A 24,867-nucleotide genomic window follows, 5' to 3' on the forward strand; every position below is an offset into this window, starting at 1 on the left:
TCCAGCCTCCAGAACAGCAAGAAAATTAATTTCTATTATTGAAGCCACCCAGTCTATGGTATTTTGTTATGGCAGCCCTAGTAGACTAATGCAAGTCCATACTAATATAAATGACTGAATATACAGATAAGTGGGGAGAAGAGACAAATTCCTATACATTAGAATTTTTAAAAAATGTATGTGGATACTGCCCCCTTGAGGAGGTAGAGCACAACTCCCTACACTGTGTGCAGTGACTTTCTTCCAAAGATACAGTATGGAAAGGGGGTAAAAGTACAGAAGATTAACATCATCAGTGGTAATTCATGTTGATAATGTACCCTTGATATGACGTAGTGAGGACGGCACTTTACCTCCCCCAAACTATAATCCCAGTCGAAGCAAAAGAAAAACATCAGACAAACCCAAATTGAGGACCACTTTACAGAATTTCTCCAAAGTGTCCAGGTCACCCAAAAGAAGCAAAGTCTAAAACTGTCACAGTTTAATGGATCCTAAGGAGACATGATGACTAACTGTGATGTGAGACCCTGGATGGAATCCTGGAGCAAAGCACTAGGTAAAAACTAAAGACATCTGAATAAGGTATGAGCTTCAGTTAATAACAATGTGTCAATATTGGTTCATTAGTTATGATTAATGAACATATTCATGTTAGATCTTAACAGGGGATACTGGGCACAGGGTATATATGGAAACTACCTGTACTTTTTTTTTTTTTTTTTTTTTTGGTAAGCTTGCTGTAAATCTAAAGCTATTCTAAACTAAACAGTGTATTTAAAACAAAAATGTGAAATGGTGCATTTATTATGTCTTCCACACGACTTCTGTTTTATATTGTTTCTCTGAATATTCCAAAGTGAATATTCACTTACTTTGTGTTGGGAGCAGAGTTTAGCTTAGTTTTGTTTCTTCTCACTGAGCAGGGCCCATGTGTAGTCCATATTCTGCCACATCTTGGTAGAAGCCCAGCTGATAAAGATTTGGGGGAGAGGGGAAGGGGGAGGATCCAAATTGAGCATGTTTATCTGCACGAATAAGGAATTCTTGTAGGTATTTTTTTAAGATTCATGTGAGTCCTCATGTTTGAAACATCTTCACAGTTGTATTCTTCTCTCTCTTTCAATTTTTTTTCTCTTTCTGTAGACAATATCTGAAAATCCCTGAAAAAAAAGACATGCTTTTAGATGTTTTGGATTAAATTCTCTATTGTCTTTTTCCTTTGAATCCTCTTGTTCTCTTTTCCCACAGAGAAACTCTCCGATTTTTTCATTTTATTTTAAGATTATGTTACTGAACCAGATGATACAGTTTCATCCTTTGCTTCTCAGGCTTAAAAAGAAAGAAAGAAAGAAAACATGCCCGTGCTGTGGGATTTAGCAAACACTTCTCTCTTCTCTTCCAGACCCTGTCAGCTGCACTTTTCCAACCGCAGTCAAAGTGGCTCTACAACTCCAAACCCTGTTCCTCCTGGATTTTCGTGCTGGCCGTCAACCAAGAACTGGCTCCAGCTGTACTGGCCTCTAATTTGCTTAACTCTTTCCTCTTCTTTACTCTTATGTTGAGAGTTGGAGACGGAGGAAAGGAGATTCATTCATTCTTCCCACAAGTATTTATCGGACACCTATTATATGCCAGCCATTGGGGTTACAGCAGTGAATAAGGCAGGCGAGGTCCCTGCCCATAGAAGCCACATTGTGAAGGATGGGTAACATCATGGCACACTTATTATTGCTACAAGATTTATTTGCATGTGTGCTTTCATTTAGTGCTGATGATGTAGGCACTACTGTCATCCTCATTTACCGAGACACAGACGCCAATTGACTTACCCAATATCATGCAGCTAGTAAGTGACGGAGACACAATTTAAATCAAAGGACTCAGATTCCAGAACGCTTGGATTCCTAACCGTGATAATATTGATAAAATTGTTCTTTTGTGTAGATAAATACGGTCCTATTTCTATCTTTCTCTTTCGACTCTAAAAAAAAATTAAATGCTGCTTCTGAACAATATCTGTAGTCTCATGACAATTCGAAAAAGAAAAAGCAGTTTTTTTCTTTTTTTGAAGAAAATGGTGCCGTTGGCATTCAATAGTTGCTTTTGTAGCATCCATCACCTCTCCCATTTCTAGGTGAACCACAGCCCCCCGCCCCCACCCCATTGCAGAGTATCCAGGTGGTTCAGGTGGGCTGAACCCAGCAGGAACTCTACGGCGAGGCTCTGACTGGCGTAAGCTAAACAGTCTGTGCCTCTTTCCGGCCATGTGATTGGTGGGGGGATGAAGCTCGTGCCCCAGGCATAAACCAATCAACGCCTGGCATTCTAATAGCTACTATGATTCGTTCAGGTTTATAGAACGAGAGACGCGAGGTGAGGCGCTTTCTCCTCCAGGTTGGGAAAGAGGTGGTACGTAACCCCAGTTGCTGGCAGCCATCCTGGAGTAGGAAACTGAAAGCACAGATAAACGGAGCTAAAGTTCTAATTCCACCGCGTCTGATGTCTTCCTCACTCCTCGACTTTTCAGGTACGTGAGTCCTAAATACTCTTTATTAAGTCACTTTGACTTGGAGTTTCTTTTAGTTTCATTCAAAATCGTGCCATCTGACAGATGATTTCTTACATTAGGCATATAAACCTAAACATTTAAGTAGACCTTTAAAGAACACATTTCACAAGAAACTAAAACAAGCAAACAGAAAACTCCACTGAATTATCCAAAGGGCTTCAAACGTCCAGAGAACATTTGCAAACAAATTTGGATCTCTGATTTATGTGAAAAAAAAAAAAAAAAAAAGTAAAGTACGCCTAGACCTGGGATTCCTTTGTTTTACACGTGAAGATAATCAAGATTGAGGTTAATAGCTTGGGCCCAGATGCAACAGATGCTCAGTTAACTGGCCCTCGCTATACTGGGTGCACGTTTTAGCACACAATTGTCTTGGATTTTGTTGCTAAAAACACTCCTGTTTTTGCCAAACAACAGTGTTTTGGAGGTTTGCCACCACAAACACAGAGAGCTTGCTGTGATGAAGATTTGTGCGTTTGGCGGGACCACGAGATTATAATAGTGTGAGAGGCAAGACAAACCTGTATGTCTTCAATTAGTCATACGTTATCCAGCAGATTTAAAACAGCGGCTTCATTCTCATTAACTAGCAGCTAAGAGTGGAGATACTAGTGAAGCGATTTAAGACCTGAAAATGCACGGGGAGTTACGTTCTGTCTGAGTGTGTACACTTCCAAGGACATTCTCTCCATGTCCAACTTAATGTTCTACAGAGATCTTAGCCTCTAAGGACACAAGGCCAAAGCTAATTAGGAATCCGTTGAGATGTAGCCCAGTAAGGCTCGACTTTTACCAAATTGGGAAGATGGCAGTCAGGAGAGAGGTTAGCTCTCTAATCTGAGACAACCCATGATGCTTTCAGCTTCCCTGTTAGCTTAGTTGGCCCAAGAAGGCTCTGTGGGATAGCACAGTGAAAATGGCAGCCTTCCACTCTGCTCTTAGAACAAAATATTAAGAAAATAGAAATCTGCCTGGCAGTGGAAACAGGTGGTTAGCAGATTTTACCTTCCATTTTTATTTCTTTTAATGTTAACTTCTGTGTCTGACACTTGGGCCATGGATAGGCTTCAGTCATATATTTATTCCCACAGGAATAAAATAAACCTGGATCTCGGCCCTGTCCTAGTAAAACTAAAGAGGGTGCAACTCGTGTCTAGTAACAAATGTGACTCCCTCTGAAAGCAGCGCCTGGGCTCTGAACACACGGTGCTACCAAGGCCAGTGTTTATGGGTTGTGTGGAACTTGGAACGTAGTTTTTGATAGGAACAAATGGGATTAGCCCAAAGGCCAGCCCACCTGGTTTGCTCATAATGGCTTCATAAGGGAACCGTCTGTTACAAAACCCAATCACGGTGTTAACGGTGCTTCTGGCGGGAAATGGTTCAGACCACACTTGGGTTGCCGTCCTTCTCTCTGGCAGCAGTGGGCTTGGGGTCCTCCTTGGCTGTTGCATAGGGACACAGAGTTGGTTGAACTCTGGAGAAGGTTGTTGATGGGTGGGAATAGGCAAGGACTCAAGTATGGAAGCAAATAGGATTGAGGGGTTGTGGAAGAGAAGACGAGGGAGTGAGGGGATGAGAAGGTTGGAGGCTCCTAACAGCATAAGCCCTAAGGTCTCTGCTTATGACTTGTCTCCTTTTCAAAAAATTCTTATCTTTGAGGACAGTATCAGGGTTGCAGATTTTTCCTAAGGTCACCTCATAGACAAAGGAAATGATGGGGCATTAGTTACATTTAAAGAATTGGGGTTTCCAGGGAATCTTGACCTAAGCCTGGGCTCTTCTAACACAGTTGTTACCAATCAGGGTTCTTGGCCTCCTTAATCAATAGAAATTGATCAGAGGCCAGACAAGAAATTCAGGCAAGTCTTTATTAGGGCCCCTGCTGCAGCAGAGGCGAGTGAGGACAAGCAACAAGTTCCCTTGCTGAGGGAGGCAGGCTGGTTCCCTATATGGGGTGAGGGTAGGGATGGGTCCAGGGGTCGGGCCGGAAGGGTGGCTTAGGCGTTTTGCCCACCACTTTGTGGTGTTGAGTGCAGGGGGCATGCGCAGTACCCTGCTTTTGCTCCCGACACCTTGTTTTTGCTCCCGGCTCTTCAGAAGTGGCAGTTGGGCTTTTTTTGGTCTTTTTGTATCTTTTGGCCAGAATTTGCCCCAACTGTGCACGCACACAGTTATTTTTAGTCCCTTATAGTTTACTTGTGTTTTATAGCTGGAGGAGACATTTGTCCAGGGGCAAGCATTGCAGCACTGCAGCAAAGGGCCCCAGGCCTGTCTCACAATGAACTATAGATTCTGATTTTATTGAACACCTCCTCAGAGTTTCGTGTACTGGACTTTTCAGCAGTTACGGCCATCAGAAAGAAAAGTCAAAATTGAATAGATGTCAAACTTTACCCCGACATGGACATCACTGTAACCAAGGCCTCATTATAATTTCATCTTATGCAAGGCAAAACAAAATTCAGCTGCTTGTTGACATGTGAGCAGAGTTCAAATTTTATTTTTCTTTATTTGTCAATTTTAATTTAGTTCCATTTTTATTTCCGGAAGTACACATTAATTTTTGCATAGAAAACACAACTACACATCTTTTAAATGGTTGGTCTGTGTGAACAAAAACCATCTACAGTGAAATATATAAACTTGGGAGAAAGTTTCATGTCCCCCAAATCGTCAGGATTCATTGTCCCTACAAGAATGAAAGTACAGGCATTAATTTTGGGTCCACTTTATAGTTAGTTGTAATGTGACGAGTGGCTTTTGAGAGGAGCTGGAGAGTTTTCAGCATTCAAACGGTGATTGTAGGGCTTATTCATTGGAAAGCACTAAATGCGTCAGTTCCTGTTTCAAGATGACAAATGCAAATTTTACATATACTTGTGGGGTTTTTTTAAGTTTGAAGTTTTATTTTTTAACTTTATTGAAGTGTAGTTGATTTGCAGTGTCCTGTTAATTTCTGCTGTACAGCAAAGTGATTCAGTTATATATATACATATATATATGCACACACATTCTTTTTCATATTCTTTTCCATTATGGCTTATCACGGGATATTGAATATAGTTCCCTGCGCTCTACAGTAGGACACTGTTGTTTACTTGTGGGGTTTTAACCTATGACTTAGTTTATGAAAGAGAAATATCGTTGTAAATGTATAATATTTATATATAACATATATTTGTATATAAAATTATAATACTCATATTATAGGTATTATTTAAGCTGATAATAATCCCTGATTATTAAATTATTATTTCTTGCTATGACACTTGGTCCAGGTTATCGTTAATGAAAAAGTGTCGCTTTCTGCCATCTTTCCGTGTCACTGTCATGGTGCCCATGAAGGTCCTGGCGGATACTCTCAAGAGCATCAATGATGCTGAAAAGAGAGGCAAACCCCAGGTTCTCATTAGGCCATCCTCCGAAGTCATCATGCAGTTTCTAACTGTGATGGTGAAGCATATGGTTACGTTGGCGAGTTTGAAATCATTGATCACAGAGCTGGGAAAATTGTTGTGAACCTCACAGGCAGGCTAAGCTGGTGTGGAGTGATCAACCCCAGATTTGATGTGCAATTCAAAGATCTGGAAAAATGGTAGAATAACCTGCTCCCTTCACGTCAGTTTGATTTCATTGTACTGCCAACCTCAGCTGGCATCATGGACCATGAAGCAATATGAAAACACACAGGAGGGAAAATCCTGGGATTCTTTTTCTAGGGAGGTAATACATCTGTGCACATAAAATGCCTCAGTGGACACACACACACACACACACACACACACATAGAGACACACACAAAGTATAATGTGTAAGCTCTTTAGAATTGGGAACTCTACCTTCCATGTTCTTTGAATCTCCTTAAGACCCAACCTCTTGCTCTCCATCTTTTTATATAAATCAGAACCTGTTCTATATCCCGGCAGTGTAAGTACTCACTCGAGGTCTGGTTATCTTTCTTTACTCTGGTCTTCTTATCACCTCCACCTGCTCAATATTCTAGTTGTTCTCTTCAAGTGTTGCCTCTTTGTCAATATCAACTGTTAATCCTCTTAATTCTTTCTGATTTTCCAGTGTAATCAGCTTTGCTCACTTTACCAGCTTTCTGTTATCACAGGCTTCCTGAAATCCCCCCACGCTCCAGTCTCCTTGCAGGGCAAGAAAAAATTGAAGATAAACATTTGATAGCCATCATCTGAGCACACTTTGTATGTGTCAGGCAATAGGATAGGTTCTGGGGACAAGATACAGTCTCTGCCCTCAAAGAGTTAAAATCCAGGCAGATTAAGCAGCCTGGTAGACTCTTCCAGGAACTTCTGTCTCTCTGCTAGGAAGGGAAAGGGCTGTTGTGAATGAATAGTTTGGGTGCTACCCACCCTGCCATGTTTACCTATCAAGTGTGCCCCAGAGCATTGTATGGTGCTAAGGAAATATGCCATTCCCCAGTCTCACTTCACAGAGGACCAAGCAGACGGGCAGAGGTGGTGGCCATTTGATACATAAATTCATTTCAAAATTTAAACACTCCAAGAACATTCCAACTTTCCTACCAAAAAGTCCCGTTCCTTTTTGACCACTGCGATGTGTGTCCATACTTACAGAAAGATTGCTTTGAACGTTATTTATTTATTTATTTTTGTGGTACGCGGGCCTCTCACAGCTGTGGCCTCTCCTGTTGTGGAGCACAGGCTCCGGACGCGCAGGCTCCGCGGCCATGGCTCACGGGCCCAGCCGCTCCGCGGCATGTGGGATCTTCCCGGACCGGGGCACGAACCCGCGTCCCCTGCATCGGCAGGCGGACTCTCAACCACTGCGCCACCAGGGAAGCCCTTGAACTTTATTTAATCGGCAAATCAGTCCACAGAAGTTTACTGAGCGGGGTTGTGATGCGCCAGGTTCTGGGGACACAGCAGAGAACAAAGCCAAGACCCTGCCCTCAGGAGTTCGCAAGCCATCAGGGAGAGAAGAGATGGGGGATCTGTTACAGCGTCACTGAGCTCATTTCTCTTAGGCTTGGTCTGATTTAGTTCATGTCATGTAAGTCTATAGATGGCCGGTTTGGTTTGCTCAGTGGAAGCAAACCTGGAACTCAGAACTTCCAAGCCTGCAGGGTGTGACAAGACCCCTTAAAGTGGTTCACTCCGCAGCGGTAACAATGGCTTCTTCTCTGCTCTGCTGCTGATTTTACTGGCTTTGTGTGTAGATTGCTTTTCAGTAGAGAGACAGTGGGAACCTTAACTGCCCTGAATTGAGTCACAAGGTCTCCTTTTGCCAAATTCTTCTACAAGATAGACCGTCTCCCGTTCGTTGTGTACTCCTGTGAAACTCATAAAGGTGGACATAATCCACAACGTGACTAAGTTTTTCTAGAGGGATTTTGATTTCTGGGAAAACCAATGGTAAACAGAAGCCTGGGGTACAGCCTTCAAAGCACTGAGAAGGCAAATACCTAAGCAGAGTGGGGTTTGAGCCGTGTCAGTCCACTCCTGGCCTCACCCTCGTACAGCCAACAATTCGCTCCTCCTTACTGAGGTCGTGACGTGTCCCTCCGTCCTCCTTCAGGACCCTACGCAAACGTGCGCTGGCAACAAGGACCTTCTTCAGATGGCACTATTAGTCTCTCTCGTTCTTTCTAACACTGACTTCCAGAGGGGATGAATACCATTCTGGCCAGGTGGTGTTCTGATGGATTGGGGGGTGGGGGGGGTCTATCTAGTTCTTTTAGCCACCGCTCTACAATGTGGGAAAGAAGGACACCCCTGTTACTGACTACCTGTGCCTGGTACTCTCTGATGCTTGAGGAGGGACAGTCTTCTAGGCTGATGAGGCTGCCCACTCGACGCTGTGATGATTAATTTTATGCGTCCACTTGGCTGGGCTGTAGTGCCCAGATATTTGGTCAAACGCTACTCTGGGTATGTCTGTGAGGGTGTTTTGCATGAGAATAACATTTAAATGGATGGACTTTGAGTAAAGCAGGTTGCCCTCCATAATGTGGGTGGGCCTCACCTAATCAGTTGAAGGCCTGAATAGAACAAAAGATTGACTTCCCCCAAGCAAGAGGAAATTCTGCCAGCAGACAGCCTTTGGACTTGAACTGCAACACCAACTCTTCCTTGGGTCTCCAGCGTGCGAGCCCACCCTTCAGATTTTGGCCTTGCCAGCCTCCATAATTGTGTGAGCCAATTCCATAAAGTACATCTCTCTTCTCTCTCTCACTCTCTTTTTTAATAAATTTATTTATTTTTTGTCTGTATTGGGTCTTTGTTGCTGCATGCAGGCTTTCTCTAGTTGCGGAGAGCGGGGGCTACTCTTCGTTGCGGTGCGCAGGTTTCTCACTGTGGTGGCTTCTCTTGTTGCAGAGCATGGACTCTAGGCACGTGGGCTTCAGTAGTTGTGGCTCGTGGGCTCTAGAGTGCAGGCTCAGTAGTTGGGGCGCACGGGCTTAGTTGCTCCGCGGCATGTGGGATCTTCCCGGACCAGGGCTCGAACCCATGGCCCCTGCATTGGCAGGCAGATTCGCAACCACTGTGCCACCAGGGAAGCCCCTCTCACTCTCTCTCCTCTCTCACTCTCCCTCTTGTACGCTCTGTCTATCTGCACACACACACGCAGTACATCCTAGTGGTCTGTTCTCTGGAGAAGTCTGACTAATATACTTAGTCAACAGATATCGGGGCTCCCAAGCGTCCTCACAGGGAGTCCTTTGGCCCCCAAACTTGGGGATGCTATCGCTCTAACCGAGTGACGGCACAGGTATCATGGCCCCTCCCTGAACTGAAGAGGCAGTCTTGAAATTTGGAGGGTGCAAAAGAATATGGAGGAAGGATTGTTCTGCAGAGCAGCCTGGCTGAGCCCATGTACTGTGCCTGTGCCGTGGCAATACCCCAGCCGACCCCCGGGCCCATTCAAAACATTACATGCAATCCAGCCCAACTCTGAGTGGCCTTTTATCTGCCGTGACATTACGTTATGCGGCCAACTAGTGGACATGTCCATGGATTGACTGACTGAGTGAGTTAGAAGAATTTGGACCGTTAGAACCCCTTCTTGTCTTGATCAAATTGAGCAATTAACACCAGGGACTTTAAAATGAAATGTGACCTGCTTGCTAAAGAAGGATATGGTGGCACCAGTACACTGTCTACGAGCTCTTCTTCTACCCAAGCTCACAAGGAGGATATTTTCATGGAGGGAGAACATATGGCTAGCAAAGGTTAATAATCTCCTTGTACCCTGGCTTGACTTGTGTTGGGATTACATTTTTTTCCTTGCTTTCCCTGTGGGGCTGTCCTCCAGAAGGTGACTCTTAACTGACATGTTTCCTGCAGTCGTCCCACTTTTCAAAGAGCCCTGCTTTCTTACAGTGTGTTCCACTGTGCCTCCTGCCCTTCCCCCCATTGTTTTTTAAATATTTATTTATTTAGGCTGTGTTGGATCTTCGTTGTGGCACGTGGGATCTCTAAGTTGCGGCATGCGGACTCTTAGTTGTGGCATACGTGCGGGATCTAGTTCCCCGACCAGGGATCGCACCCGGGCCCCCTGCATTGGGAGCGTGGAGTCTTACCCACTGGACCACCAGGGAAGTCCCTCGCCTCCCACTGTTATCAGAGTTGAGCTTTGTTTCCGCTGGTGGCTCTTGTTCTGATAGCAAGTGTGTACAAGCCATGGGCCTATCTACTCAGTCAAGTCCAATCAGAAGAGCAGTGACTCAAATCCTGTTGGGGCCACCTTGTTTAACTTAGTGAATTAAATACTTAGGGATGAGAGATGTACCTGGCTAGCTCAAGCTGACGAGAAGATTCTCTCTGAGTGATATATTTTAAAAACACCATCAATATCTAACTTTAAACATGCCCACTATAACTTTCACTTCTCATCCAAGAAAGAGAATCAAAATAATATTCTTGGGGAAAGGCTTGAGCACAGACTAAAATGTATTCTTCTTTCCCCTGTACCACCTAAAGGGCAATAATCTCAAACAGAATTTGAAGTCCTTGCCTGTTAGCCCCATACTGAAGGTACACTCATCACTGGATCAAGAGCTGTCACCCTGTTTATCAAGAAGGCCTTCTGATTCCACAGATGACCTAAGATATAACATCCCCACAGGTTACCTGGCCCCAAATATCTCCCAGTTCAGCTGACCACATAATATCAGAATTCAGTCCTCATTTTGTATCCCAGTGTTGTAAAGCATTGCTCAAGGATAGTAGTTCACCACCCTGGCTATGCCCCCAGAATCACTTGTGGAGTTTGAAAAAATATCTGTGTGCCCAGGCTCCACCCCTAGTCTGATTCAGTAGATCAAGGATGAGGCCCAATGAGCTGTAGTCTTAACTTCGCAGGTGATTTTGGTGTCAGACCAAACAGCCCACTGTCCTAGACCTTCTGGTTCCATCTGCCTACTGTACACAGACCATCAGCCATATGGATTGCATCAGTTGGTACTCCAGTGAGAACTCCAGAGTAGCACCTCTTACTCAAAAAGACACATGCTCTTTGTGTTCACGACAGAATTCAGTTGTAATGACTCACTGTGGCTTGATGGCCAGAGCCCTCCCTTTGGCATCCATCATCATTCCCCTCCTGCTGGTCCCCTGCCGTCCCTGGCACCACTGTTACCCTAACAGCTGGTCAGTATTAAGGAAGCTATTACCATGTCCATATAAGGAGTTTTATAACTAGTGCTGGGCCCTGGGGAGAAGAGGTAAGGGGGTGGGTTGTGAGTCTGGGCTGGCCTCCAGATACAATGTACGTTCTGCTCAAGGCAGCTGCTGGAAGAACACAACTTCTGGGTCTCTGAGGTAACAAGAGATGCTATCTTCAAGGTCTTCACACCTCTGTGCATTCTATTAATGCTTCTCTAGATCACCAAGACCCAAGACTCCCTTCTCCACCTCACATCCCTGAGTGTGTGCTGGAAGAGCTTGTGGGCATCCAACAGCATTAAAATCAGCCACTAGGAAGTGTCTGGCTCAGAGACGTAGGTACAGGAACTCTTCTTCCACCTCAGAAATGTTCTGGGGAACATTAGGGTCGGCCCTGGGTAGCTGTTGTAGGAAAGCTTCTGATGGAAGGAGTCACACCTGGTGGGAAGGGGCGTCTGCATTCAGTAAGCCCTTTGATGACTCAACCCACTAAAATCCATGGGTGCAATTCCTTTTAATAAAAGCTACGGCAACTGTTTTCTTTGACTTGGGGAATGTTCCCAGACTCTGTGCCCATCCTCTGGTTTCACTTACCCTGCCTCCCTTGGCTTCTAGCCAGGGGTCACCCTCCTACCTATAATTTCTTTCCACCTCTTCTCTTTAATTCCAGCCTCTTCGAATTTCTGATTGGATGTTCTACAGGTTTCTGACTTAAATTCCTCTCGGAGATGCTGGTTCTTGGGTCTCTAGTGGTCAAGTCACCTTTTCCCCAACACCCTTCCCAGGTTTGGGGGATGGAACACCACAACTCAGGCCCGACACCTAAACTTCCACTTTTGGGGGGGGGGGTAGGTGAAGGGGCTGCACCGAGAACATCCAGCAAGACTCAGTAGGAAAATTATTGCAACTTCCTGCATGGAGGGGAAAACAGCAGAAGAATACCCAGTCCCAGTGGGGTTTCTTCCTCTGATTGCCGTAGCAGTTTCACGAGGACTGAGTTATTTCTTAATTGCTTCATCCTTATCTAACTCCTGACTTCTCGTTTCTTTCATCTTACTAGATTGTTAGCCCTTCTGGGGTAAGAATAATGTACTGTGTGTCCTCATAGGATCTGGTAGAGCCTTTCACTTGGAATACGGGACCAAATTACATCAATATGTTTAAACACTAAGAAATATGCAGATATACGTAACTAGTGCTGTCTCTATATACAGAGCTAAAAATAAATGGGATGGCCTCAGAGAAATTTCTGTGATTTTAAATGAAATATGCGAGTTGAATAATCAGAGGCCTCTAGGAAGAGTCAGTGAGAACGTATCCAGTCGTTCTAGGAGGGGAGCAGGTGTCTTACAAATCCAACAGAAGGATTTACTGAGAATGGCTGAACTCCATGCTCAGAAATGAGAGCTACATACAATTACCTGTATGTTTCGCCAGATCTCTCCCGCAAAGTTAAAAGGAACATCTAGTGGGTTATGATGACAATCTTTTACTCTTTCTTCATTCATGAACCTATGATGGCAGTGACCTGGGTGGGTTAGAGACTCTTGTCTGGAATCTTCTTTCTCCAGGAATTTGTTGTGCACCAGCTGTGCTGTGATTGTTTGTTTGTTTCAAAGTTCCTGTAACTAAACACAAAACATAGCTAGTCTTAGGTCACTGCTCCCAGTGTCGTCTCTAACTGATGAATCTTCATGAATTGATGTTTAGGGAAGATTTTGCTTTTCCCCGTGTATTTTGCAAATGCTGGCTAGACTCTAAATTGATGTTGCATCTCTCTGTCTCTCTCTCTCTACCTAGATTAAACTGTGTTAGGAGTCTCCTCGCAGGCTTCATTCTCTTTGGGCAATGACGTTCTTTTCGTCCAACTAACATACTCAGTGTGTTGTTTTAAACAGCTTTGGGCGGGGGGTGTTCCGTCCCTTTCTGCTTCGAGTCTGAGTGGAAAATGGGTTTCCATCTGTGCTGCCACGACACTCGCTGTGTCTCAGAATCCAGCAGCTCTGGTGCATTGTCTCCATCCACTCCCACTGGGCTCAAAGGCAGGGCCCGTGGGAGCTGTGGTTGATAGGGGATGAGAAGGAGGGTGGGCGCTGCTGTTTGTATCAGTAATTGGAGATGACAGTTGTTCAATGATGGGGGAAAGGAATGCATTGTAAAAATCCCCTTTAATCCCTAATCATTTTTTAAATCAAAACAATGTGTATAATTTAATCAATGGAGAGCCAGTGGTAGATTCTGTGGACAGAGTAGGTTAAGAAAATGTACTAAGGAAATACGATTTTTGTTTCTAGGCATGAGACAAAATAGGAGGAGACAGAGGTAGGAAGGTTGGGGAGACACTTTTACAGGAGCCAGGCCTATGGCTGCTTAACTGTGGAGAAAGGAAACAGTTGGGACCGGGTAACGGATTGGAAGGAGTGAGGGAAGAGAGATGATGTGCACCACAAGGTCCAAAAGAACATGAACGCTGCTGCCAACACTTAGAAACCAGAGAATGTGGAAGCGGGATCTGTTGTGGGTTAATGAGCTGCCTTCGTGACAGCCCTTCAAACAAGAGGTCAACTGCCCACGCTCATTGGCTCATATGTTCCTCAGTCTTGGGTTCTTGAGTTGGCCTGAGCCCCAGCACCGCGCTCTGGGTGCAGAGTTTACAGGCTGATTGTTCCCATACTGCTTACTTTCCTCCAGACTCGCTCCCAGCAGTGCATAGAACTCAGCTTGCTGCCAGCCTGTGTGCATCTTCAAGGACTCGGGGGACTTGCTGTGGCAGTTCTGTGAAAACAAAGCTGTATCTTCTCCAAGGGGTATTCCAGGTACACCCCACAGAGCTCCTCTAAAAAGTATAATGCTGGATAGAAAGTAAGTTTTTTTATGAATCCATCAAAAAGTCTATCTGGTGGCCTTCTTTTTCAGTTTGCATATGGAGGGGACTGGGGTTGGGGAAAGGAGTGAGAAACAAGGGGGACAGCTCAGGAGATGCATTTGGGGCAGTGAAGGGGGGAGTATTTTCTGGTGTGGCTTGGCTTTTGTTTTGTTTTGGAGAGCGGTAAAGCCCGTGGCTCAATTTGGTTTTGATTAGCTGCAATTGCTGAAAAGAGACCCTTTGTCTTGGGCAAAGCCAGAGAGCAGTTGATATAGCAGTAATGTAATCCCAGATGCTTGGTTTGGTTTCCTTGATTAAGGCCAACAGTGATAAGCACAGGCCATTCTCTGTAGAGGGAGCTGAGGCAGTCCATGTAAGGGCCTGATTCAAAATGGTGCCAGAGTCCTAAGATGGGATCAAATGTATCTGGAATTATGGCTCAGTGGATTCCGGTAATGTAGGTGAGCTGTTTCAACCAGAGAGCATGGGTTTCTGAATAGGGCCGAGTTACAGGTTTACGTCTATGTTTTCATGAGGTCCTGGCCAGCAGCTGTGTGTCTTTGTCTATGTGTGTCTGTGTTTTGAGTTTAGTTCTAGGAAGCAGAGTTAGGAAATCAGAGGCTGTCTTGTGTGCGTCCACGGTTCCAAAAATTTTTTTCTCTCTTAACAACTCAGACATTCTAAATCTCATGCAGAAGTATTCAAAAATACCGTAACTGGAAAGACTTGAGTCAAGCCATTAACAGCTTGCTGGCACTAAATAAGGAAATGAAAGATGATCCCACTGGTACTGGGGAATCTCTGCGTGGATCGTGAGGCTTTTTCTAGTCACAAGAAGAGGTTTGTCATCCCCGGCCACATCTGTCTTCCATGTAACTCACAGCCCCTGGGTACTAAAAGAATAATGAAAATACCCTTTTCTTTTCCCTCCTCCAAAGTTCTGGGACCCACCTTCACCCATTTCCTCTACCAAAGAAACAAAGACATTTCCAAGTATGTATTTAAGTTAGGAACAGTTCCAATTCTTAAGGAAATTAAATAAAAATAAAACCCCTGAATTTAAGAATAAATCAAAAAATCAAGTTAATCACATAGTCCTCATAAGTAATGGGTAACGTTTTAGCACATAAGTCAGTCTTTGAATTGATGACATCACAAATGTCAGTGCATTCAACAGGATAGAAATGTGGAGCATCTCCAATTTTTACTGACGGCACTAAGAGCATTGCATGCTAATATAACTGCATAGCATGCCTTTTATTAAAGCAATTATATTGTATTTTTCATGCTAATTGTCATGGGGAACATTTTTGGTAAATTGATAACATGTCATGTCTTTGGGCTGGAAGATTTTCTCATATTATAAGAACTGCTAATATTTGACCTGACCTATATATTTTGGAAATTATGCCGTAGCGATGAATAGTTCTAGAGGCTCCATTCAATTTTTTTTAAGGTCAAATTGCAATAAATGTGTTTTTTTCCTTATCATGAAACCAACACGTTTATGAAGAAATTAGAATATACAACTAAGCGTAACAAAGAAAATAAAAGCAATCAATAAGACTTCCTCCCCAGAATTAAGTCCTCTTAAAACCTTGGTGCATACTTTTCCATGTCCTTTGCTCTGTATGCATGTAGTAGGGTGACCAGCTGTCCCAATTTGATGACTGAGGAGTTTCCTGGGGCCTTCAGTTATCAAACTGATCAGTTCTGGGCAAAATGGGAGAGTTGGTTGTGTAGATGTATTTGTGCATGTGCGTGTGCGTGCACGCGCGCACGCACACACACAAACATAAACATACACATGCATTAATAAATATTGTAAAACCATTTTCATTAGAAATGTCAAGTGCTGGGCCAGCCCTAAACGCTTTCCATGCATTCTCATGATTCCCAGTATTCAAGAGAGCATTTTTAAAGCTTAGAGAGGCATTTTTTCATTAGCGCGTGTCCTGTTATAGCCTGAGTCTGTTTCCTCATTGGGGCAGGGTGGTAGTCAGCCACGTCTATGTATTTTTTTCTATTTTGTCATTTCCTTTTTAATTTTAGTTCTGGTTTTCTACATACAGAAATTGTAAAATTTTATGTCAGTGCTATCATTTTCTCACTATAGGTAATGCTTAGAAAGTCTTTTTTCCATCCCAAGGCCATCTAAAGTCACTTAGAACTTTTACTAATACTCTTAAAATGTTTTCTCTAATGTTTTACTGAGATATAATTGATAAATAACATTGTATTAGTCCATGGTATGAAACATAATGATTTGACATATGTAGATATCGCAAAATGTTTACCACAATTTAATTAACATCCGTCATGTCACATGGTTACAGTTTTTGTCTTACAATGAGAGCTTTTAAGACTACTCTCTTAGCAACTTTCAAAATGCAATACAGTATTGTTAACTATAGTTATGCTGTATATTACATCCCAAGACATTATCTTATAGTTGTAAGTTTGTATCTTTTGACTGCCTTCACCCATTTCACCTCACCCCCTGCTTTAGGCAAACACCAATCTGTTCTCTGTATCTGTGCTCAGTTTATGTTTTTAGATACCACATGTGAATGAAACAACACAGTATTTGTCTTTCTCTGTCTGACATATTTCACTTTGAAAAATGCCCTCAAGGTCCATCCATGTTGTCACAAAAGGCAGGATTTCCTTCTTTTTTACGGCTGAATAATATTTGTATATTTATATATATATATGTATATTCAGCCGTAAAAAAGAAGGAAATTCATATATATATATATATATATCCATATATATCACATTTTCTTTATCCATTCATACATCAATGGACATGTGAGTTGTTTCTATGTCTTGGCTATCGTGAATCATTCTGTGGTGAACATGGGGACACAGATAACCTTTTGGAGACAGTTATTTAGTTTCCTTTGGATAAATACCCAGAAGTGGAATTGTTGGATCACATGGTAGTTTTATTTTTAATTTTTTTTTTAAATTTTTTGAGGAATCTCCATACTGTTTTCCATAGTGGCTGCACCAATTAACATTCCCACTAACAGTGCACAAGGGTTCCCTTTTCTCTATATCCTGGCCAGCACTTTTTCTCTCTTGTGATTTTGGTAATAACCATTCTAATAGGTGTGGTTGATATCTCATTGTGGTTTCGATTTGTATTTCCATGATGATTAACGATGTTGAGAACCTTTTCACGTATCTATTGGCCATCTGTATGTCGTCTTTGGAAAAATGTCTATTCAGATCTTCTGCCCATAGTTTAATCAGATTGTTTTGTTTTTGTTTTTTTGGCTTTTTTGCTATTGAATTGTATGAGTTTTTATATATTTTGACTGTTAGCCCCCATCAGACATACGATTAGCAAATATTTTCTCCCAGTGCATAGGCCATAGACTGCCTCTTCATTTTGTTGATGGTTTCCTTTGCTGTGCAGAAACTTTTTAGTTTGATGTAATCCCACTTGTTTATTTTTGGTTTTTCCTTTGTTTTTCATGTCAAATCCAAAAAAATCATTGCCAAGACCAATGTCAAGGAGTTTTCTTCTAGGAGCTTTATGATTTCATATCTTCTGTTAAGTCTTCAATCCATTTTGAATTGATGTTTGTGTGCAGTGTAAAATAGTGATCCAGTTTCATTCTTTTGCATGTGACTGTCCACTATTCCCAGTATAATTTCTTGAAGAGACTCTCCTTTACTCCCTCTGCCTTATATATTCTTAGCTCCTTTGTTGTAAATTAATTGACCATGTACGTATGAGTTTATTTCTGGGCTCTCTTTTCTGTTTCATTGGTCTATGTGTCTGTTTTTTATGCCAATACCATACTGTTTTGATTGCTATACCTTTGTAACGTAGTTGGAAATCAGGAAGCATTATGCCTCCTGCTATGTTCTTTCTCAAGGTTACTTCAGCTATTGAGGGTCTTTGTGGTTCCATACAAATTTTAGGATTGTTTGTTCTGTTTCTGTTAAAAATCCCTTTGGAATTTTGGTAGGGATTTCATTGAATCCATAGATTGCTTTGGGTAGTGTGGACATTTTAACAATTTAATTCTTCCAATCCATGAACGGTTATTTGTGTCTTCTTTCATCAGTGTTGTATATTTTCCATGTACAGGTCTTTACCTCCTTTGTTAAATTTGTTTTTAGATATTTTATTATTTTGATGCAATTAAAATAGAATTTTTCCTCCTAATTTCTCTTTCTGATAGTTTGTTGTTACTGTATAGAAACCCAACAGATTTTTGTAATTTGATTTTGTAACCTGCAGCTTTGCCGAATTCTTTTATTAGTTCTAACAATTTTTAGTGCAGTCTTTAGGTCTTCTATATAAAATATATCATGTCATCTACAAATAGAGACAGTTTTACCTCTTCCTTTCCAATGTGGATACCTTTTATTTCTTTTTCTTACCTAATTGCTCTGGTTAGGACTTCCAGTACTATGTTGAATAAAAGTGTCAAGAGTGGGCATCCTTATTCCTAATCTTTGAGGAAACACTTTCAGTTTTCTACTGTTGAGTATGATGTTGACTGTGGACTTGTCATATATGGCTTTTTTTATGTTGAGAAACATTCTCTCTGTACTCATTTTGTTGAGAGTTTTTATCATGAATGGATGTTGAATTTGTCAAATGCTTTTTCTGCATCTATTGAGATGATCAAGTAACTTTTGATCCTTCATTTTGTTAAAGTGATGCATCACATTGATTTGCAGATGTTTAAGCATCCTTGTATCCCAGGGATAAATCCCATTTTATCATGGTGTATGATTCTTTTAATGTATTGTTGAATGCAATTTGTTACTGTTTTGTTGAGGATTTTTACATCTATGTTCATCAGGGATATTTGCCTGTAATTTTCTTTATCTTGTAATGTCCTTGTCTGGTTTTGATAGCAGGCTAACAATGGCCTTATAAAATCATTTTGGAAGCGTTCCCTCCTCTTCTGTTTTTTGGAAGATTGAGAACGATTAGTTAATTGTTCTCTAAATGTTTGATAAAATTCATCAATGAAGCTGGTGATCATGGACTTCTGTTTGTTGGGAGAGTGTTGTTTACTGATTCAATCTTGTTACTAATAATCATTCTCTTGAGATTTTCTGTTTCTTTTTGAGTCTTGGTAGCTTGTATGTTTCCAGGAATTTTTCCATTTCTTCTAGGTTGTCCAGTATGTTGGTATAATTGTTCATAGTCTCTTATTCTTTTTTTTTAATTTAATTTTATTTATTTATTTATTTTGCTGCATTGGGTCTTCCTTGATGTGTGCAGGCTTTCTCTAGTTGTGGCGAGCAGGGGCAACTCTTTGTTGCGGTGCATGGAGTTCTCATTTCAGTGGCTTCTCTTGTTGTGGAGCATGGGCTCTAGGTGCATGGGCTTCAGTAATTGTGGCATGTGGGCTCAGTAGTTGTGGCTCATGGGCTCTAGAGCACAGGCTCAGTAGTTGTGGTGCACGGGCTTAGTTGCTCTGCAGCCTGTGGGATCTTCCCGGACCAGGGCTTGAACCCGTGTCCCATGCATTGGCAGGCGGATTCTTAACCACTGCATCACCAGGGAAGCCCCAGTCTCTTATTCTTTTTTGTAGTTCTAAGGTATCAGTTTTAATGTTTCCTCCTTCAATACTGATTTTGAATCCTCTCTTTTTTCCTTGGTGAGTTTAGCTAAAGGTTTGTCAATTTTATTCATCTTTTCAAAAAACTAACTCAATTTCATGTCTTCTGTTGCCTTTTTAGTGTCTGTTTCATGTATTTCTGCTCTGATCTCATTATTTCCTTCCTACTACTAAATTTAGACTTAGTTTCTTCTTTTCCTAGTTCCTTGAGCTGTAAAGTTAGGTTGTTTGAGATTTTTCTTGTTTCTTAATGTGGCCATTTATCATTATTTAATTCCCACTTAGAACTTCTTTTGTTGTATCCCATAAGTGTTGATACGTTGTATTTACATTTTCATTTGTCTCTCTTGTGGTAATTGACTTCTAGTTTCATACCATTGTGGTCAGAAAAGATGCTTGATATGATTTCAGTCTTAAATTTATTGTCTGTTTTTATAGTCTGACATATGATTTATTCTGGATTATGTTCCATGTGTGCTTGAGAATAATGTGTTCTGTTGCTTTTGGATGGAATGTTCTATTAAGTGTCTTGTAATTCCATCCAGTCTAGCATGTAGTTTCAGCCCAGTGTTTCCTTATTGATTTTTTTTTTTGTCTGGATGATCTAACCATTGTTGAAAGTGGGAATATTGCAGTCTACAACTATTATTGTATTGCTGTCTATTTCTCCCTTCAGGTTTGTTAATATTTGCATTAGATATTTAGCTGTTCCTATGTTGGTTGCATAAATATTTACAAATGTTATATCCTTTTGTTGAATTTGTTACCAAGGTCAGGTTTAGCTGCTTGCCACTTGAAAGCCAGTACTCGAGAGGCAAGTGTTAGGTGAAAAAGAAAGGTTGCTTTATTCAGGAAACCAACAACCTGGAGAGCAGGCAGACTCGTGTCCAAGAACCTACTCTAAAGATTCTGCTTTACCATGAAAGTTTTTAAAGGGAGAAAGGGGAAGTTAATCACAGTTGGTCATTTGGGAAAGGGGGTCAGAGTCTTCATTATCTTCTACTGTGTGCAGACTTTCTTCTGATTGGTTGGTGGTGAGGTAACAGGGCAGTGTTCCAGGAATCTTGTACTCAGCCTGAAGTTACCATCCTCCCTCTGGGTGGGGGCCTTAGTTCCTGCAGCAGAAACTCAAGATATTGAGTTCGTATTGAGTACAGATATATTCCTTGAGGAGGAGCCACAACCCTGCAGTATTGTTCTTGGCCTCTCCTCCTTTGTTTCTGCATTCTCTCCCTTCCCTGATTAGCCACTGTTTGAATCTGCCAGGGAGGCTGAATGAAGCCTCGTTCCTACAAACAAGAAATGGGGGACATGGAAAGGATTTGTACCTAGAAGGGCCCCACAGAGTCCTGTTCAGTTTCAAATTGACCCTTCTATCACTATATAATGACCTTTGTTTCTTATTACAGTTTGTGTTGAAGTAGAAGTACAGGTACCCCAGCTTGCTTTTGCTTTCCATTCGCGTGGAGTATGTTTTTCCATCCCTTCAATTTCAGCCTGTGTGTGTCTTTAAAGCTGAAGTGCATCTCTTATAGGCCACATATAGTTGGGTTTTGTTTTTCATTGATTCAGCACCCCCCACCCCATCTCTTTGGATTGGAGAACTTAGTCCATTTACATTTAAAGTAATGATTGATAGGTGTGGATTTAATCTTGCCATTTTGTAATTGTTCTCTCACTGTTTTGTAAGTTCTTTGTTCCTTTCTTCTCTTACTCTCTTCCTTTGTGATTTAATGATTTCTATAGTGGTATGCTTAGATTCCTTCCTCTTTATCTTTTGTGTATTTATTATAGGGTTTTGCTTTATGTCACCATGAATCTCATATAAAACATCTTATATTTACAACAGTCTAGTTTAAGCTGATAACAACTTAACTTAGAATGCATACTAAAGCTCGACATTTTGAAATGCTCCCCCTTGTTGTTTTGATGTCACAATTTACATTTTTTTATCTTGTTTATACTTTAGCAAATTATGTAGTTATAGTTATTTTTAATACTTCTGTCTTTTAACTTTCATGCTAGATTTATATGTGATTTACCCACCATGATGACAACATTAGAGTATTCTGAATTTATATTTACCTTTACCACTGCAATTTGTTCTTTCATATGTTTTCCTGTTACTAATTAGTACCCTTTTGTTTTAGCTTAAAGAAGCCCCTTTAACTTTTATTTTTTTGGGTATGGCGAGTCCTAGTGGTCATGAACTTCTTCAGTTTTTCTGGTCTGGAAAACTCTTTATCTCTCCTTAAATTCTGAAGAACAACTTTTCCAGGTAGAATATTCTTGGTTGGCAGTTTTTTCTTCTTTCAGCACTTAGAGTGTATAGTGCTATTCCCTTTGGCTTGCAAAATTTCTTCTGAAAAATTTGCTTATGGTCTTATAGGGGTTCTCTTGTGCATAATGTTGTTTTTCTCTTGCTGCTTTAAAAATTCTCTCCCTGTCTTTAACTTATAAATTATAATGTGTTTTCTTGTGTGTCTTGTTGAATTCATCCTTTTTGGAATGTTTTGAGCTTCTTAGATCTGTATGTCTGTTTCTTTCCCCAAGTTAGGGAGGTTTTCAGCCATTATTTCTTCAAGTAAGCCTTCTGCCTTCCCTTCTCGTTCTGTGACTCCTGTAGTGAATATTCACCCACTTGTTGTTCCATAAGTCCCTTAATCTATCTTCACATTTTAAAAAAAATTAGTTAATTTGGCTGCACCAGATCTTCGTTGTGGCACATGGGGTCTTCGTTGTGGCATGTGGGATGTTCGTTGTAGCATGCAGGATCTTTAGTTGTGGCATGTGGGCTCTTAGTTTCGGCATGCATTTGGGATCTAGTTCCCTGACTAGGGATTGAACCCAGGCACCCTGCATTGGGAGCACTGAGTCTTAACCACTGGACCACCAGTGAAGTCCCAATCTTTTAATTCTTTTTTTTTTTTTTTCCTCCTCCAGTCGAGTGATTTCCACTGCCCTGTCTTTGAGTTTGCTGATCTTTCTTCTACTTCATTTTTTCTGCTGTTGAACCCCTCAATTAAAATTTTCAGTTTTTATATTTTTCAGCATCATGATTTCTGTTTGATACTTTCTTCTATTTTCTCTCTTTGTTGAAATTTTTACTCTGTTCATAAATTATTCTCCTGAGTTCAGTGAGCATCCTTATGGCTATTATTTTGAACTCTTTATCAGTTAAGTCATTTATCTCCATTTCATTAAGGTGTGTTGATTGAGTCCTTTTGCTTTTGTTTGGAAAATATTCTTCTGTTTCTTGATTTTCCTTGACTCTCTGTGTGGTTTCCATGCATTAAATAAAACACTCACCACTCCCAGTCTTAAGGGCATGGTCTCCTGTAGGAGATTAACCTATCATTAGGAACTGCCCTAGATCTGGGTTGTTTCTCTAACCTTTGTGGTTGTCCAAGTGCCTTCTTTGTTCTTAGTGGCTCCTAGTAGTTGAGGGTGTGCCAAGACCTTTTAGTATCCCAAAGAGGGAGGATCTTAGCACCTAGATGCAGGCTGATTGGAAGCTGGACCCTAGGCAGCAGCTTTTAAAGTATGCAAATAGGGGCTTCCTTAGTGGCGCAGTGGTTGGGAATCTGCCTGCCGGTGCAGGGGACATGGGTTCAAGCCTTGGTCCAGGAGAATCCCACATGTCGTGGAGCAACTAAGCCCCGTGCACCACGGCTGCTGAGCCTGCACTCTGGAGCCCGCGAGCCACAGCTGCTGAGCCCACTGCAATGGGAGGACCACTCGCTGCAGCTGGAGAAGGCCTGTGTGCAGCAACGAGGACCCAACGCAGCCAAAAATAAATAAATAAATTTTTAAAAATTCTTTAAAAAAAATAAAATAAAGCATGCAAATAGACTTCTTTCAGGGAAAGACTGGGAGATGGGCATTTCCATCTGCTCCCTTGGAGCTCTGGGGAATAGTCAGTTAAGAACTGTTTCTTTGTTGTAATCCTATGGGACTGGTAAAGTAACCTCTGTTGACCACCTAAGCCAGGAGATCAAGGGCTGTGTCTCTTGGGTGGCCACTGCACAAATTCCTTTCACGGAGATATTGGCAACCTAGAGCAGGGCAGAGAGAGGGAGCATGTAGCTGGTGCCCACTGGCCTCTTCGTTCTCTGAAGAAGATTGCTGCCAGCCCCTAGATTTGTGTTAAATTAGGAGTCTACCCCTCAGGCTGAAGCTTTTAGGATAAGCAAATAGGCCTCTTTCATAACAAGACTGGGAGATGGGTGTTTCATTCTGCAGCTTTTGTGCTGAGCCCTGGGGTGAGAGCCACTGTGAGCCCTCATGAACTCATATATTTGCTATATACCCTTGTGGGTCTTGTTGACTCAAGCTCCACTGGCTTTCAGAGCTATAGGTGTTTTGGGGGCCCATCCCTCAGGTGAAAGTCTTAAAAGTTGAGGCACTAGGTGTTGGGCATACCCCCTTCACTACTCATGGAGAACCAGGGAGCTGTGAATTCCCTTCCAATTGTATGTTGCTATGCCAGGGGGTGGCCTTATGAGTGAGATTGTGTCTCATCCTCTCCTACCTATTTAGATGTTGTATTTTTCTCATTTGCCCTCTTGTGTAGGTGACCCTCAGCTACTTTCTGGATTTCTTTCAGAGGGAATTGTTTCGTATATAGCTGTAGAAACATTGTATCCATGGGAGGAGGTAAATTCAGGCTCCTATGTTGCCATCTTGTACTGGAATCCTTACTATACTCTTATGATATCAAATCTTTTTGGAATATATTTTATTGCAGGGTGTGAGGTAGGGATCTAACTAATTTTTTTCCCTCAAATGGATACATGTTGACACACAATTAAATCAACCATCCTTTTCCCTTTGGCTTGAAACACTACATATAAAACGTGTGCGTGCGCACACACACACACAAGCTCATTTCTGGATCTTCTGTTTTGTTCATCTCTCTATCTGTGCCTGAGTCTGTATTGAGCTATGTTAGTTATTGTAGTTCTATTATGAAGACAGACGAGCAGAAGTGTGAATTAATCCTAACCCTGATTTAGGAACTGTGATAGTAAGTGTGGACTAAAGATAACCATTGAGCCATGAAAGATTTATTCCATCTCAACTGTGGTTTGTTGAGTTCAGTGAGAGGAACACTGTGTATTTCAAAGTCATGCGCTGATGTTTTGCAGTTCCTGTAGAGACAGGCTGTGAAGTGCGACA

At 41.8% G+C, this 24,867-nt stretch overlaps 1 pseudogene; it reads left to right on the plus strand.

Moving 5' to 3' along the window:
* The first annotated feature begins 5,905 nt into the window (after nucleotides 1–5,905).
* On the plus strand, nucleotides 5,906–6,294 carry LOC113628456 (40S ribosomal protein S15a pseudogene; annotated as a pseudogene).
* The last annotated feature ends 18,573 nt before the right edge of the window (nucleotides 6,295–24,867 follow it).

This window comes from Aethalodelphis obliquidens, unplaced genomic scaffold (genome assembly GCF_003676395.1).
Source record: "Aethalodelphis obliquidens isolate GAN/ISIS:26980383/991018 unplaced genomic scaffold, ASM367639v1 scaffold23, whole genome shotgun sequence".
In the NCBI taxonomy this organism is placed as follows: domain Eukaryota; kingdom Metazoa; phylum Chordata; class Mammalia; order Artiodactyla; family Delphinidae; genus Aethalodelphis; species Aethalodelphis obliquidens.